This window comes from Lagenorhynchus albirostris, chromosome 19, assembly GCF_949774975.1.
Source record: "Lagenorhynchus albirostris chromosome 19, mLagAlb1.1, whole genome shotgun sequence".
Lineage (NCBI taxonomy): Eukaryota > Metazoa > Chordata > Mammalia > Artiodactyla > Delphinidae > Lagenorhynchus > Lagenorhynchus albirostris.
The window spans coordinates 58,069,964-58,083,404 of NC_083113.1; the positions used below are offsets into that span (position 1 = coordinate 58,069,964).

Here is a 13,441-nt window from a genome sequence, read left to right on the forward strand (position 1 = left end):
CCACTGAAAATTCTTAGCTCTCCCTTCCTTCCATCCCTATTGTATTCAAAGCAATTTCAACTACACCGTCTAAAGTTAGATTTCCAGACTGCTCACAGAAAAAAGGCTCTTTGGCCTGGACTGTTTGGGGCTTTTTCAAGTAATTGCATGCCTTGGCAAATCTTAAGACGATGCCTTTATTCCTCCCTTGAGACGGAGTATGTGACACACAGACCCGCTTGGAATGCAGTGAAGCACCAGAACACCAGCTACAGGGTTGAATTTGAATCTGGGAACTGGTTATGTTCAGTTAGGATTTTAAGAGCTGCTCTCCCCCCATTCCGCTTGCTGCTCGGGACTCAGAAGCAAAGACAGGGGTCCAGCTGAACGTCACTCCTTAGGCCAGCGGGCGGCTCTCCCCTCCAAAGTGCAGCTCAGGGACCCAGGCCTCTCCCGCACTGCAGCTCTCACCTCCTGCAGCAGGGGTTCATGACCTGCACCCTTGGACCACGGGGAACCCAGGAGGGCCACAAACTAGGATGGGAAAAACATTCTACCGCTATTTGCACTAACCTCTCGCTGAATCATAGATGTTGCTTCCGACATGAATGCGGGCAGCAAATGATGGCAGCGTAGCAGCACCAAGGAAACTTCTCCCCTGCAGAAATCAGATATTTTCATATCACATTTCCGTTGTTGTGGATACCTTGAAACTTTGTCTATCCTCGTTCGAAATTACAGTCGACATCTTGTTATTGAATGTATTTGTCAAGAAATGCATACATTACTGTATCACAGATGTTTACGTTATTGCAATGCTCTTCTGTGACCCTAATATGCTGGTTCTTATTACTATTATTATGTAATCATTATGTCCCCACATGTCAAATGTCCCTGTCATTCTCCCCAGGGAGACTGTGAACTCCTTGATGAAAAGGGCCGTGTCTGACCCATTTTTATTTCCTGTGTTGAGCACACGGTTGAGAATCCAGTAGGAACCTAGCAAATATTGGGCCAAGTGAATAATGAGGATGTACAGTTACTTCATGACACTCTTGTCATAAGCAAGGTGAGGGGCCTTCTCAAGGGACATGCTGGGACATGCACTTAAACGTGGGCCACATCCAAAACCCTGCTTCCAAGTGAGGTTTGCCTGCTTGGTCACACTCGTTGAAAATCAGTCCCACAGAGGTTGGGATTGACATGTATGCACTAATATGTATAAAATGGATAACTAATAAGAACCTGCTGTATACAAAAATAAATAAAATAAAATTCAAAAAACAAAAAGAAAGGAAATCAGTCCCCCCCCACATACACGTGCACACATGTACACGCACACACATGTACACACATACACACAGCAGCCAGAAGCTGCCCCCGGCCTCCAAGGAGAATATTTATGATTTTTAATAAATTGGGACCACGGCTCATTAAGCTCCTCACCCGCGCCCCCGAGGCCCCTGCAGGGCCCTGACGGTTGACTTTTCATATCTGAGCGCAGTGAGGCCACGCATGCCACACCGATGAACTCACAGGGGACCCGGCTCTGTCCCTGCCGCCCAGAGAGCGCTCCTCTTTCAAATCAGATTAAAAGAAAACAAGAGTGTGGCCCATCCCCAGTGCGAGGAGCACGGAATTGTGTACTTCACTGAAGGAGGAATGTGGCCCATTAATTACTATTTGTCGTCAATTAATTGCTATTTGAAATATGGCCCCAGCTGTGAGCAGCAGGGGAGTGACAGTCGTGTGCTTACGAGCCGGTGTAATTCATCCTGGGGGCGGGCAGGGAGGCCCACGGAGGTTTGGGGCATTTTTGTCGGGAGAGGAAAGATCCAGCAGCACGTTTCCTGAACTCATGAGTAACAATGATAAGTGAGGGGCTTGGGCCATCGGGGGCCCAGGCCAATGTATCCCATGCAGTTTAGAGGTGGGTCTTGGAGCCGGCACGGTTTTCTGGGGCAGTAACTGAACATTCCTGGCCACTGACGCCAAGGGCGGGCTTGACGTGGGGGGAGGTGTGGGGCAGCAAACTCCTTCCCTGCGTGGGTTAAGGGACCTCATGGTCAAGAGACATTCACGGGCCAGCTGCTCATGCAGGGGAGGAAGGAGCGGGGTGGCAGGGGGGTGGGGGGCGTGATTTCACTCCCGTGGGTCCCCACCCCGACCCCGATCACCAGCCCAGGGGCCTGGGCAGTGACTTAGGTTAGTCAGTGAACTCAGGGCCAGCTGGTCCCAAAGCTTGGCCGTGGGGCTGAGTGTCCAGCAGTGCAGTTATTTCAAGTGTTAAGACAAGAGCGTCCCTCTTTGGGGGGATTTTTGAGTGAAGGATAACAGACATAGGGTAAAAGGGCGCAAAGCTTAAGCTCTATAAACTTTGCAAAGCGGACGCGCCTGCGTAACCATGACCCGGCTTGAGAGCCAGACGCCCGCCAGCCCTCAAGGCTGTCCTGTGTCCCCACCCAGGTCGTTCCCCCCAACAGAGGAGCCCCCTGTTCTGGTCGCTCTCGCAGGAGAGGTTCTGGCTGTTTCTGAGCCTTTGACCGGGCTGCGACCGTTCCTCTCACTTAGCATAAGGGCTGTGATGCCCGTCCGGCCCGCAGCGTGCAGCCCCGACTTTCTCACTGTGAAACGGCAGCACTTCTCAAAGCCTTTGGTCTCAGCACACTTCCACTTTCTTTATGTCTATGAATGTATACTGAAATTTAACAAAATGGAGAAATTTAGAAACATATTTATTAGCTTATTTGGAAAAGTAATAAACACACTACGTGTTATTATAAATAACATGTTTTAATAAAAATGACTACATTTTCAAAACATGCAGTGAGTGGAGTGCCCTTGTTTTGCCTTTTTACAAATCTCTCTGTGTCTCACTCAACAGAGGAGAGCTGGGCTCTCACATCTGCCCCTTCATCCCGTCTGCTGCGATGTCACGTCACGCAGGAGTTCTTCTGGAATTCTCCTCCAGATGCTCTTGCGATGGGAGTATGAAAGCAAACGGATCTTGGTGATGTTATGAAAATGCTCTCTCAGATCCCCCGAAAGAGTCTCGGGGACTCCCAGGGTCCCTGCACCCCACTCTGAGACCCTCTGCTGGACGCTATTCCGGTGTGCGAATACGTCACAACGTATTTTCCATCCTCGTGTTGATGGACATTTGCGCTGCTTTCAGTTTGGGGCCATTCTGAATGAAGTTGCTATGGACATTTCTGCGCGTGTCTTTCGGTACCCCCCCACCCACACATACACACGCAGTTTTGCTGAGCACATACCTAGGAGCGGGATTGTTGCGTCCTACGGTGGCTCAGATTAGGTTCAGCAGCTCTTCCCAAACTGTTTTCCAAACTGGTTGTTCCAGGTGGTACCCACCCCCCTGACCCCAGGCAGCATATGAGGGTGGCAGCTCATTTTTCTCCTCTTTTATTAAAAGTAAGTGATCTTATCACAGCATGGTGATAGTCAATGTAGGGGAAGAAAACTTGTGAACACGTATATTTTTAAAACCTTCCGTTTGGAAATAATTTTAGGTTTTCAGAGTTGCAAGATTAGTAAAGAGAGTTTCTGAATACAGTCCACCCACTAAAGGTAACTTCACACCTGACCCGTGGACCTTGATCAAGATGGAGAAACCAACACAGCTACAGTACTAAGACACGACCTCACTGGGATCTCTGTTTCCCACGAAGGCCCTCTTCATGCTCCAGGATCCCATCCAGGGGACCACGTCACATCTAGTTGTCACATCTCCTTAGGCTTCCCCGTCTGTGACGGTTTCCCAGACCTCCCTTCTTTTTTGTGACCATAATGCTCTGAAGAGTCCTGGTCAGATCTTTTGCAGAATGTCCCTTATATTGGGTTTGTGTACTGTTTGCTCATGATTAGACTTGAGGATATGGATTTGGGGGAAGAATGTCACAGAATGGATGTGTCCTTCTCATCCCACCTATCAGGAGGTGCATGCTGTCTGAATGGCTTATCATGGGTGACGATCACTTGATCACTTTGGGCGATGCCTGCCAGCTTCCTCCACTGAAAGTTCCCTGTTCTCCCCTCCCATACTCTATTTGGTTAGGAGAGAGTCACCAAGTCCAGCCCATATTTAAGCTGCACGTCTTGGAGGGCAGAGTATCCGAGAATTTGTGGACATACGGCTACAGCCGTCACAGCAATCGATAAATCTTTTAGGGGAGACACTTTGAGGCTCTGCGGCTATTCTGCTTCTCTTAAAGTCCCACCTACTAACTTCAGCATCATCAGATCTTGCCACAGCAACTCTTCCTAACGATGATTTCTGATTTCCCTCATTCCTTGTACATTTATTATGTGGAATTCTTTTGTAGGAAGGATTTGTCCCTTCTCGTCCATTTATTTATTTATTCAATCATCTATTTATATCAGGATGGGCTCATGGACATTTATTTTGTTGTTCGGGTAATAACCCAATGCTCTCATTATTTATTTTGTTGTCAAATGGTTCCATTTTGGCCATTGGAAGATCTTTTGGATTACTGACTTCTGTGCCCTCTTGACACTGCCCATCTTTTTTTCAAAAACACACACTTTAATTTCTGGCACTACCAGATGCTCCAGACTCATCTTGTATTTTCCCAGCACAGCCTTCAAATCAGATCTTCAAGGAGCTTTGAACCAGGTCCCTTTTCAACCTTCTCTAAAGTTATACTGCTTATTTACACATGGAGAGTATTGTATAGGGTATTCTGATTTCCACAGGGTAAAAATGAAATGTTTTGTGTCATCAGTGGTTGAATGTGTGTTTTATGCTCTATCTTTATGACATAATCAAGCATCTGTTTTCCTGGTAACTTTCTTTCACAATTATAATGCTTACTGATAAAGCAGGTAAGGATTGCTACACGGTGGGGGCACCCTGTGGTTGAGGATCTGTAACACTGGAGTCAGCAAGCGGCTGGTGGGGACGTGGGCGGCGGCAGCTGAGTGCACAGACACTTCAGGCTTCTTCGTGATTGGTGTGATGTATGTTGACAGGTCACTACACCAGCGTTTGGCCATTACTGCATCAGAAAGCAATGCAATCACCCAGGGTGACTGCGCTGGCAGACGGGACTCTCAAATATAAACCCCTAGGAATTCTACCCATTAAACATTCTTCATACCATCCTCGACGTGGGTGACGCACTGAGTGGATAATTACACAATTTGGTGATGATGATTTAGACCCGTGACGCTACTCTAAACACATGTAAAAACATAGCTGGTGTTGAAAATGGTGCTGAGAATTCACGGCACGGCGGGGCCATGGCTCTTTTCTGCGGGAATGGAAGGCTTCTGATTTCACTCCTGACCAGTGGTCACTGAGCTCCTGAAGCCATACTTTTGGGTTCCTCCTGAGCCCCCAAATGTCAATGCTCTTTGACACTTTTCCCTTGAAGTGAGCAGTGTGACCTGGGCATGTGGGCCACCTCTCCATTCGGGTAGGAGGTCGCAATCTGCACACACATCTGCTCTCCGTCCCAGAGAAAGGCGCTGACATCTGAGGGACAGAATGGCATTTCCATGTTGGTTGCTATGGTGTTTTTGGCAGGAAAGGGACTAGAAAGGGTCTCTCTCTGGGGAGGGTATCTATCTTCTGATATAATTAGCCCATGTGAATCTCACCTCCTGTGGTTCCCTGGCCCAGGAGCTGTGCATTTGTCAAAGGGCTGTGATGGGACCCCCCACCTTGCAAGGGCGACATGGGGCTGAGGAATTTGCATCACCAGGAGCCCGCCTTGGGGGCTCTTCGTTCCTGATTCATGACCTAAACTGCCCACCTCAGAGCCGCCTGCTCTGAGCAGCCTTATTCAACCGGAGCTGAAGCCATTGGAAACGAGAGCTTATGGAAACTCAAAAATCACCATCAAAAATTTTCTCTCTTTCAAAGGCTGGATCTCAGTGAACGCCTTTCAGTTATTTTAGTGAGTCCTGTTGAAGAATAATTTGGGGCAAAAGGGCCCATCAAAGCACTTAAGGAAAATGCGTACAGCAATGCAGAAAGCGTTCTTGTATTTTAGCTCCTCTCAAGCTAAAGTTGAAAAAAAAAAAGCTATTATTTATTCAGTGCTTTCCAAGTGCTGGCGTTCGGCTAAGCTCTTTATGTATTTGAACCATATGAAAGTGCTAGTTTTGTAAATGAAAACAGGTCGAAAGTCAGTACTTTATACGGTTCAAACTAAGAGCTTGCCTCATTTCTTGCAAGTCTGTGAGACAGTTGGGAACGTTCCCATTTTATGGACGAATGAAGCAGAGGCTCAGAGAGGTCAAGTAACTTGACTTCGGTCACATAATTAATAAGAATGGCAGAACGAGTATTTAAATCCATGTCTACATGACTCCAAAATTCACACCTGAAATTACCACGACACAGTGCTCACACTGCACAGGTTAATTTCTGTGAAGTGCTCAGAATGGTTCTTGACACAAGGTAACTGCTACACAAGCAAGGCTCAATAATAACAAATCACAAAAGCATTTTGTATTCATTCCATTAATTACAGCATTAGATCCTAGTCAGCTACTTTGCATAAAATCCTCCATATATGGCTATGTTTGGGATTTGCCGAAAAATCTCCCAGTCCTCCAGTCTTGCCATAAACCATGCACATGGCCCCAAACATCACCGCCTCATGCATCAGAGAACATTGTCCGCCAGATTCTTGCATGTAGAAATCGCCCACAGACCCTGGTCAAATTATAAATCTCCATTTTTCTTTCTGAAAACGTGGAAGCCATTACAGGGGCTACGTTTTCTTTTTTCATTACAGGCTTCTAGAAACTTAGAAATGGAAAGTTCCAGGGAGAGCATCTGGCCTATCAGAGCATCTTCCAGGAACAGAGGCTGGTGACAAACGGTCTGCATGTTAATCCCATTTGCGCCCCAAACCAGCTGTGTGGCCTCAGGAGCACCTCCGACTTCTCTGGATATGTCTATCTGTCTGTGACATGGGGGTTGGGCCAGATCTTTAACGTTCTTCTTTAGACCCAAGGTTCTATACAATTATACGATCTCACCATGAAACAATGAATCCTTGTGAAATGCCATGTTCCCATAGAGTTGGACCTCATGAGAGATAGCCATCAGCTTCTACTTAAAACCATTTTGTTGTCTACCCCCGATACCAAAACCAGACAAAGATACCATCAAAAAAGAAAATTACAGGCCAATATCTCTGAGGAACATAGATACAAAAATTCTCAACAAAATATTAGCAAACACATGAAAAAGCTCGTACACCCTGACCAAGTGGGATTCATCCCAAGTTCACAAGGATGGTTCAACATATGCAAATCAATGTGATGCGCCACATAAACAAAAGACAAAAAACACATGATCATCTCAACAGATACAGAAAAAGCATTTGACAAAATTCAACATCCAATCATGATAAAAACTCTTACCAAAGTGGGTATAGAGGGAACATACCTCAACATAATAAAAGCTATTTATGACAAACTCACAGCCAACATAATACTCAATGATGAAAAGCTGAAGGCGTTCCTGCTAAAATCTGGGACAAGCCAAGGAGGCCCACTCTCACCTCTTCTATTCAACAGAGTATTGGAAGTCCTTGCTACAGCAATCGGACAAGAAAAAGAAATAGAAGGTATCCAAATTGGAAGGGAAAAGGTGAACATGTCATTATATGCAGATGACGTGATACTATTTATAGAAAACCCTAAAGACTCCACACAAAAACTACCAGAACTGATAAATGAATTTAGCAAGGTAGCAGGATACCAGATTAACACACAGAAATTGCTGTGTATTTGCACACATTCCGAATGGCTAACACATGAACCCGGAACAAAATTTACAAGGTACAAAAGGGTTTTCAGTGCAAAACAACTCCCCTGCCACCACAGTCTCTGGCCACCCAGCCTCCCCTGGAGGAGACTCGTGAAGCCATCACTCCCTCGAGGGTCCTTCCAGAGGGGGTTCCTGCGCGGGAAAGCAAATGCCCTCAATGTACAGGGTGCAGTCAGCCCACCTCATGTCCACCCAGCCATCTGCATCTCACCCGACCCCCGGGCAGCTCCTGCCTGTGTTAAGACAGACATCTCTGCTGTCGTCTCTGTGTCTCTCTTTGCTTTGGAAACTGAGTCCAGCTCCTCAGACCCAGACCTGATGGACCTCCCTGCATCCAGAGGAGAAGCAGCTGGGAGAAAAGGCCAAGTTCAGGTAGGGTGTGGAAACGGCAAATGCAGTTCACTCCCTTCAAGAGAGAACCCACCAGGAAGGGCAGGGAGCATCTTTTCTGCAGCATTTTTTATTGCGTGTTCATCTAAAGCAAGTACAAGTGATCCCGTTTGGACTGGGAACCCGGAAAAGCATTAACACTGCCAATGTCTCCCACGAATCCATGACTGGAGGCATTAATGCAACAAGCTTTGTGGAGTAGATGGGAAATTCCTCACCGCAGCCCACACGCCCTCTGGGGTTTGGTCCTGTCCATCTCCACGGCCTGACCCTAGAGCAGCCCTGCCCTGGCCTCGGGGCCCTTCCTCCTGTTTCTCCACCACTAGAACCTTTCCAGCTGGGGTTTTCGGAATATGCTGATCAGTCTCAGGCACTCACTCTTCCCTGGCGATTCACAAAAGCAGCTCGTTTCCACCATCCAGCCATCACTCCAATGTCACCACCTCAGAGAATGCACCCCGGCCCCTGGGCCTAAACTAGCTAGTGCAACCAAGGAACTGAATTTTCATTGGTTTGATTTTAATGTATTTACATTTAAATGGCCATACATGGCTAGTAGCTACCATGGCTACCACACTGGACCCATTAAACCAAACCAGGATGACAGTGCAATGGCTCAAAGCTCAGACTCTGGAGCCAGAAGACCTGGGTTCCAATCCCAGCTGTGTCCAAGAGCAGATTCCCTGACTGCCTGGTGCCTCGGTTTCCTCATCCTTCTTTTTTTTAAATAAATTTATTTATTTTTGGCTGTGTTGGGTCTTCGTTTCTGTGCAAGGGCTTTCTCTAGTTGTGGCGAGCGGGGGCCGCTCTTCATCGTGGTGCGTGGGCCTCTCACTATCGCGGCCTCTCTTGTTGCGGAGCACAAGCTCCAGACGCGCAGGCTCAGTAGTTGTGGCTCATGGGCCCAGTTGCTCTGTGGCATGTGGGATCTTCCCAGACCAGGGCTCGAACCCATGTCCCCTGCATTGGCAGGCAGATTCTCAACCACTGCGCCACCAGGGAAGCCCCTCCTCATCCTTTACATGGGGGATACAGCAGTGCCGATATCATAGGGGTTTTGAAGGATCAAATCAGCTGGGGTACATTAAGCACACTGCAGGGGGCCTGGCATGCCATGGACTTTGGGTAAATATCAGCCATTATTTTGAGTTACGCTGGAGAGATGGTGGCTGTGACTCCACCATGGGGCTGTTTATTTCTAATTGGATGCTTCAAGACCTCAACGACCAAAATAAGAGTGGATTTAGGTGGGATGAAGGGTCAGTGAGAGAAGGTATTCTGGAGTTAACACAACACTGACAGCTAGCGACAGTGGGGGCTCCAAGGGCTCAGGGTGCCGTCTGTTTAGTGTACCACCTGCGTCTGAGCACCGTGGTTGGGGGCCTGGCTGGGGACTCTGACTAGATGGGTATCTTAGGAGCAGCAGCCTCGGCCTACAGGGGCAAATCCACCTCCTTTGACACACCAGGAAAGACTTCCAGGGGAGGAGGGGTCATCCAGTGCAAGACCTCATGAGTTGGCCAAGAGAGCAGGTTCACCTGGGATGTCAGGACCCAAAGGGAGCAGCGTGGTTTACCCCGGAGAAGGGGTGTGTCCGCCACAGCCCTGCCACCTCTCCAAGCCCCTTTGCCCCAAATGGGACATCAGGTCCTCCCACCTGCCATGCCCCCTGCCTCACCTCCTTCCTTCTAGAGGCAGGGATGATGCAGCCTACGTCTGGAAGCAGCAGATTCCCTAAAAATGGCCTCACATTTTCCCTTTCCAGGCCAAGCAGAGGAGAAGGATGCTCTGAGTCACAGCTCTGCCTGCCCCTGACCAGGCTGGCCAGAGGCCCTCCCTTGTGTGCAGAGCCAAGAGGGTAGCCTCAGACGTTCCTGCCACATCACCGGCCCCCGTGTCTGTCCTGCGTCCGCAATTGCTAGAGGCTCCCAGCTGGTTAGGGCTCAGTCTGCATTTCCCCACTCATTCCTTGGGGCAGCTCCTCGCTCCAGAGCTGTCCACGGCCCCAGCCTCCACGAGCGCCGTCCCTGCCCTACTTGGCACGTAGCACATGCGTGTCCGGCCGTGAACATGTAAGGGAGCCCTGCTGCGTTTGAATTCTATGAAGCACCGTCTTAGTGGCTGTGTATTGGTGACTTGCTTCCTTTGCTTGCCACCGCGTTCACGAGTTCATCTGCGGCCATTCACCGTCATTCTTATAGATGGCACCACCGTCACCCACTGGAGTGACTGTTCTTACATATTTGTGTTGTTTCCAGCTGGGGCACCTGATGATCACGCTGCCGTGGACTGTCTTGTGCACCTGGACCCAGGTTTCTCCAGGGGATACACCTGGAATGAAATGTACACAGCTTCCACTTTCTAGATGATTCTAAACTACCTCTCCAAGAGGCATCCTGGTGTGTGTGTTTTCCATCTGCGATCAGCCTCCATATAACGTCTACCCATTGGTTCAAATTGTGTCCTCTGAGATCCAGAAGGGCCCTGCTTCTTCCTGCCCTCCTTCCCTCAGATAGCAGACTTCCCAGTGCATTAACAGATGCTCAGAAAAACACTGTGGAATGAACGAGTGCATGAGTTCAACTGGAAAGTGGTGTGTCCACCCTCCTTTTGTATTTGATGGTTAAATTCTTTTGACCAGAGCGATGCTCGCCTATAAGGCATCTTTGTGCGAATTAGGTAGGGGCACCCCCTCTGGGTGGGAAAATTGCAAAAAGTCACCGCTCTGCTAGAAGCAGTCCCAGTGGTTCATGTCATGGCCAGCCGGACCCAAGCTGGCTCCAGCCCCCTTGGCCTGGTGCTTTGGTGAAACACACAACAGGGCACAGCCTGCGGGAAAGGGCAGCCCCGCGTTCACCTGCCTCCCCGTGGTATCAACACTTGTCCCTGCTAATCAGCGTTCCTCCTAAATGGCTACTCGCAGAAGGTCACATAATCCCCCCAACCTTTCTAGTTCCCAAGAAAGCAAATTTTCTAAACCATGAAGACAGGGACGTGGAAGTGAAAAATATTACAGAACTTCTGTTTATCCGTGAACTTGGGGGAAATGACAGCCACGGATGAATCCAGCCAGGGACGTCCCCAACCCCATTTTTAAGGCTGAGCCTAATTCTAAACCCTGGAATCCCCTCTGGCTTCTGTTCTGGAGTCTCAGGCTGGTTGCCCAGGCAGGCGGCACAGTGACACACAGAGATATCATCACACCACGGCCCCCACGGCGTGCGGGTGCCGGTAATTTCAGTGCACGATTTCCAGAAAAGAACTTGACTCAGACCCAGTGGCTTGGAATTAACCTGCTCAGTTCACCCAACTTGGGAGCAAATCAGATTCCACATTCGGGGGCACTGTCTGGGCTGGAGGCGCCGCAGAAAGTCGATGGGAGGGAGTGGAACTTCTTAGCAAACGAAGGACACGCTGGGCAGCCCGAACCCTGCCAGTGTTCTCTACAATGGCGTTTTATTGCTACATCATGCAATTTCATGACAAATCCTGGGCTGCCCTCCCACGCCTCTTATTAAGTTATTTCTTTTTATTTTGCTGGTTTTATTGATGATGTCATGACATGGCCCATCAACCTTTAATTAAAACCATGGCCGCAGTGTTAGGCTTCCTTTAAACCGTGAAAGCCAGGGCTTTGGAGAGGTCCCTGCGGAGCATCCCGATGCGCAGGAGCAAACAGTCGCTGTGCGTTTCAGGAGGCACCAAGAGGTCCCCAGCGGGGCTGGGGTGCGGAGGGACTGCCGGGTGCTATGGGCTGAACTGTGTCCCCCGGAAGAGATAGCTGAAGTCCTGCTGCCAGGGACTTCAGAATGTGACCTTCCCTGGCAACCGTCATCACAGATGTGATCAGAGATGAAGTCAAGATGGAGTGGGGCGGACCCTAACCGAACACGGCTGGGGTCCTGATGAGGAGACAAAGGCACAGAGGGTCAAGGAAGGACCCCTCAGGTTGCAGAGGGAGCACGGCCTGCCGACACCTCGATTCCAGACTCCCACGACAACCAGACAATAGTCTGCTGTTTTAAGACACCCAGTCTGTGGTTCTTTGTCATGGGGCCCCTGCAAACAATACACAGGGTTTGGCTGGATCTCACTGGGTTCCAGCGCGCCAGCCCAGAGGCGGCAGGCGTGAGGCAAGCCCCATGCTCCCTCCTTCTGAACCCCAAGCCGGTCTTCCCCAGCGGCATTCCTGCCCTGGCATTCAAAGGCATCCTGTGCATGGCTCGGCTCTGCGGGTGGCTGGGTCAGACCCAGCCCTGGACACAGTTACGATCTGAAACCTCAGCATTTGGGGGAAATCAACACAGCCGGCTAATTAATGATAGGAAGGCGGCTAGGGAGGCTCTGAGCGTTCCCTGGGTTTGATCTTGTCTGGACTCCCTAAAAGGGCTTTGGAAAACCGGGATGGCTCCAACATGACGGCTCACTTTCCCTTTACGCAGCACAAAGTTTAGGACCCTGACGTTGGGACCCCTGGACGTGTGCGAGTGTTTTTACTGAATCCTGGGGGGGAGCCTTGGTCTCCGTTTTCAGGAAAAGAAATGGCTGGGCCCGAGGTCACACCGGGATGTCCGCACTGCCGTGACAAGCATGCTGGTTGTCTGTGGTTACAGATGTGGTGTGTGTGTGCATGGGGGGGGGGGTGAGTACATGTGTGTGTGTGCTTGTGAGACAGGCATGTATAATTATGCCCCATGAGGAAGGTGACAGACCCACACTCTCGTTCTCTCCCTGAGGTTATCAATGGTCATTTTTCCTTTTAAGAATTTCTTCTCACTGAATAGCTTCTGTTTCCTTCCCATTGCTGTTTGTGTTACTGTGGTAAAATACACGTAACAAAATTTGCCTTTTGACCATTTAAAGGCGTGCAGTTCAGTGGCGCTAAGTACATTCACAACTGTGAGTGCCCATCACCTTGATCCAGTACCCAAGCAAGTTCATCACCTGAAAAGACCCTGTGCCCGTTGCTGTCACTGCCCACCCCCCAGCCCTGACACCCACACTCCTGCTCCTTCTGGTGCCACGGCACACGTCCCTCGGCTGAGAGACCGGGGCGGGGGGGAAGGCCTAAGGGGGAAGGTGTCCCTCTTTTACTTTTCTTTTAAATTTATTAATTTATTTATTTTTGGCTGCGCCGGGTCCTTGCTGCTGTGCGCGGGCTTTGTCTAGTTGCGGCGAGCGGGGCTACTCTTCGCTGCGGTGCACGGGCTTCTCATTGCGGTGGCTTCTCGTTGCGGAGCACGG

The 13,441-nt window shown here is 49.5% G+C and overlaps 1 protein-coding gene across 1 annotated transcript in view; it reads right to left on the minus strand.

The window, feature by feature from the left end:
- Window positions 1-13,441, minus strand: part of C19H16orf95 (chromosome 19 C16orf95 homolog) — a 438,566-nt gene that overhangs the window by 42,930 nt on the left and 382,195 nt on the right. Inside the window, exon 18 of the mRNA XM_060129824.1 lies at window positions 553-637. The gene's annotated coding sequence lies outside the window, so the exon portion shown is untranslated. The remainder of the gene's footprint in view (window positions 1-552; window positions 638-13,441) is intronic.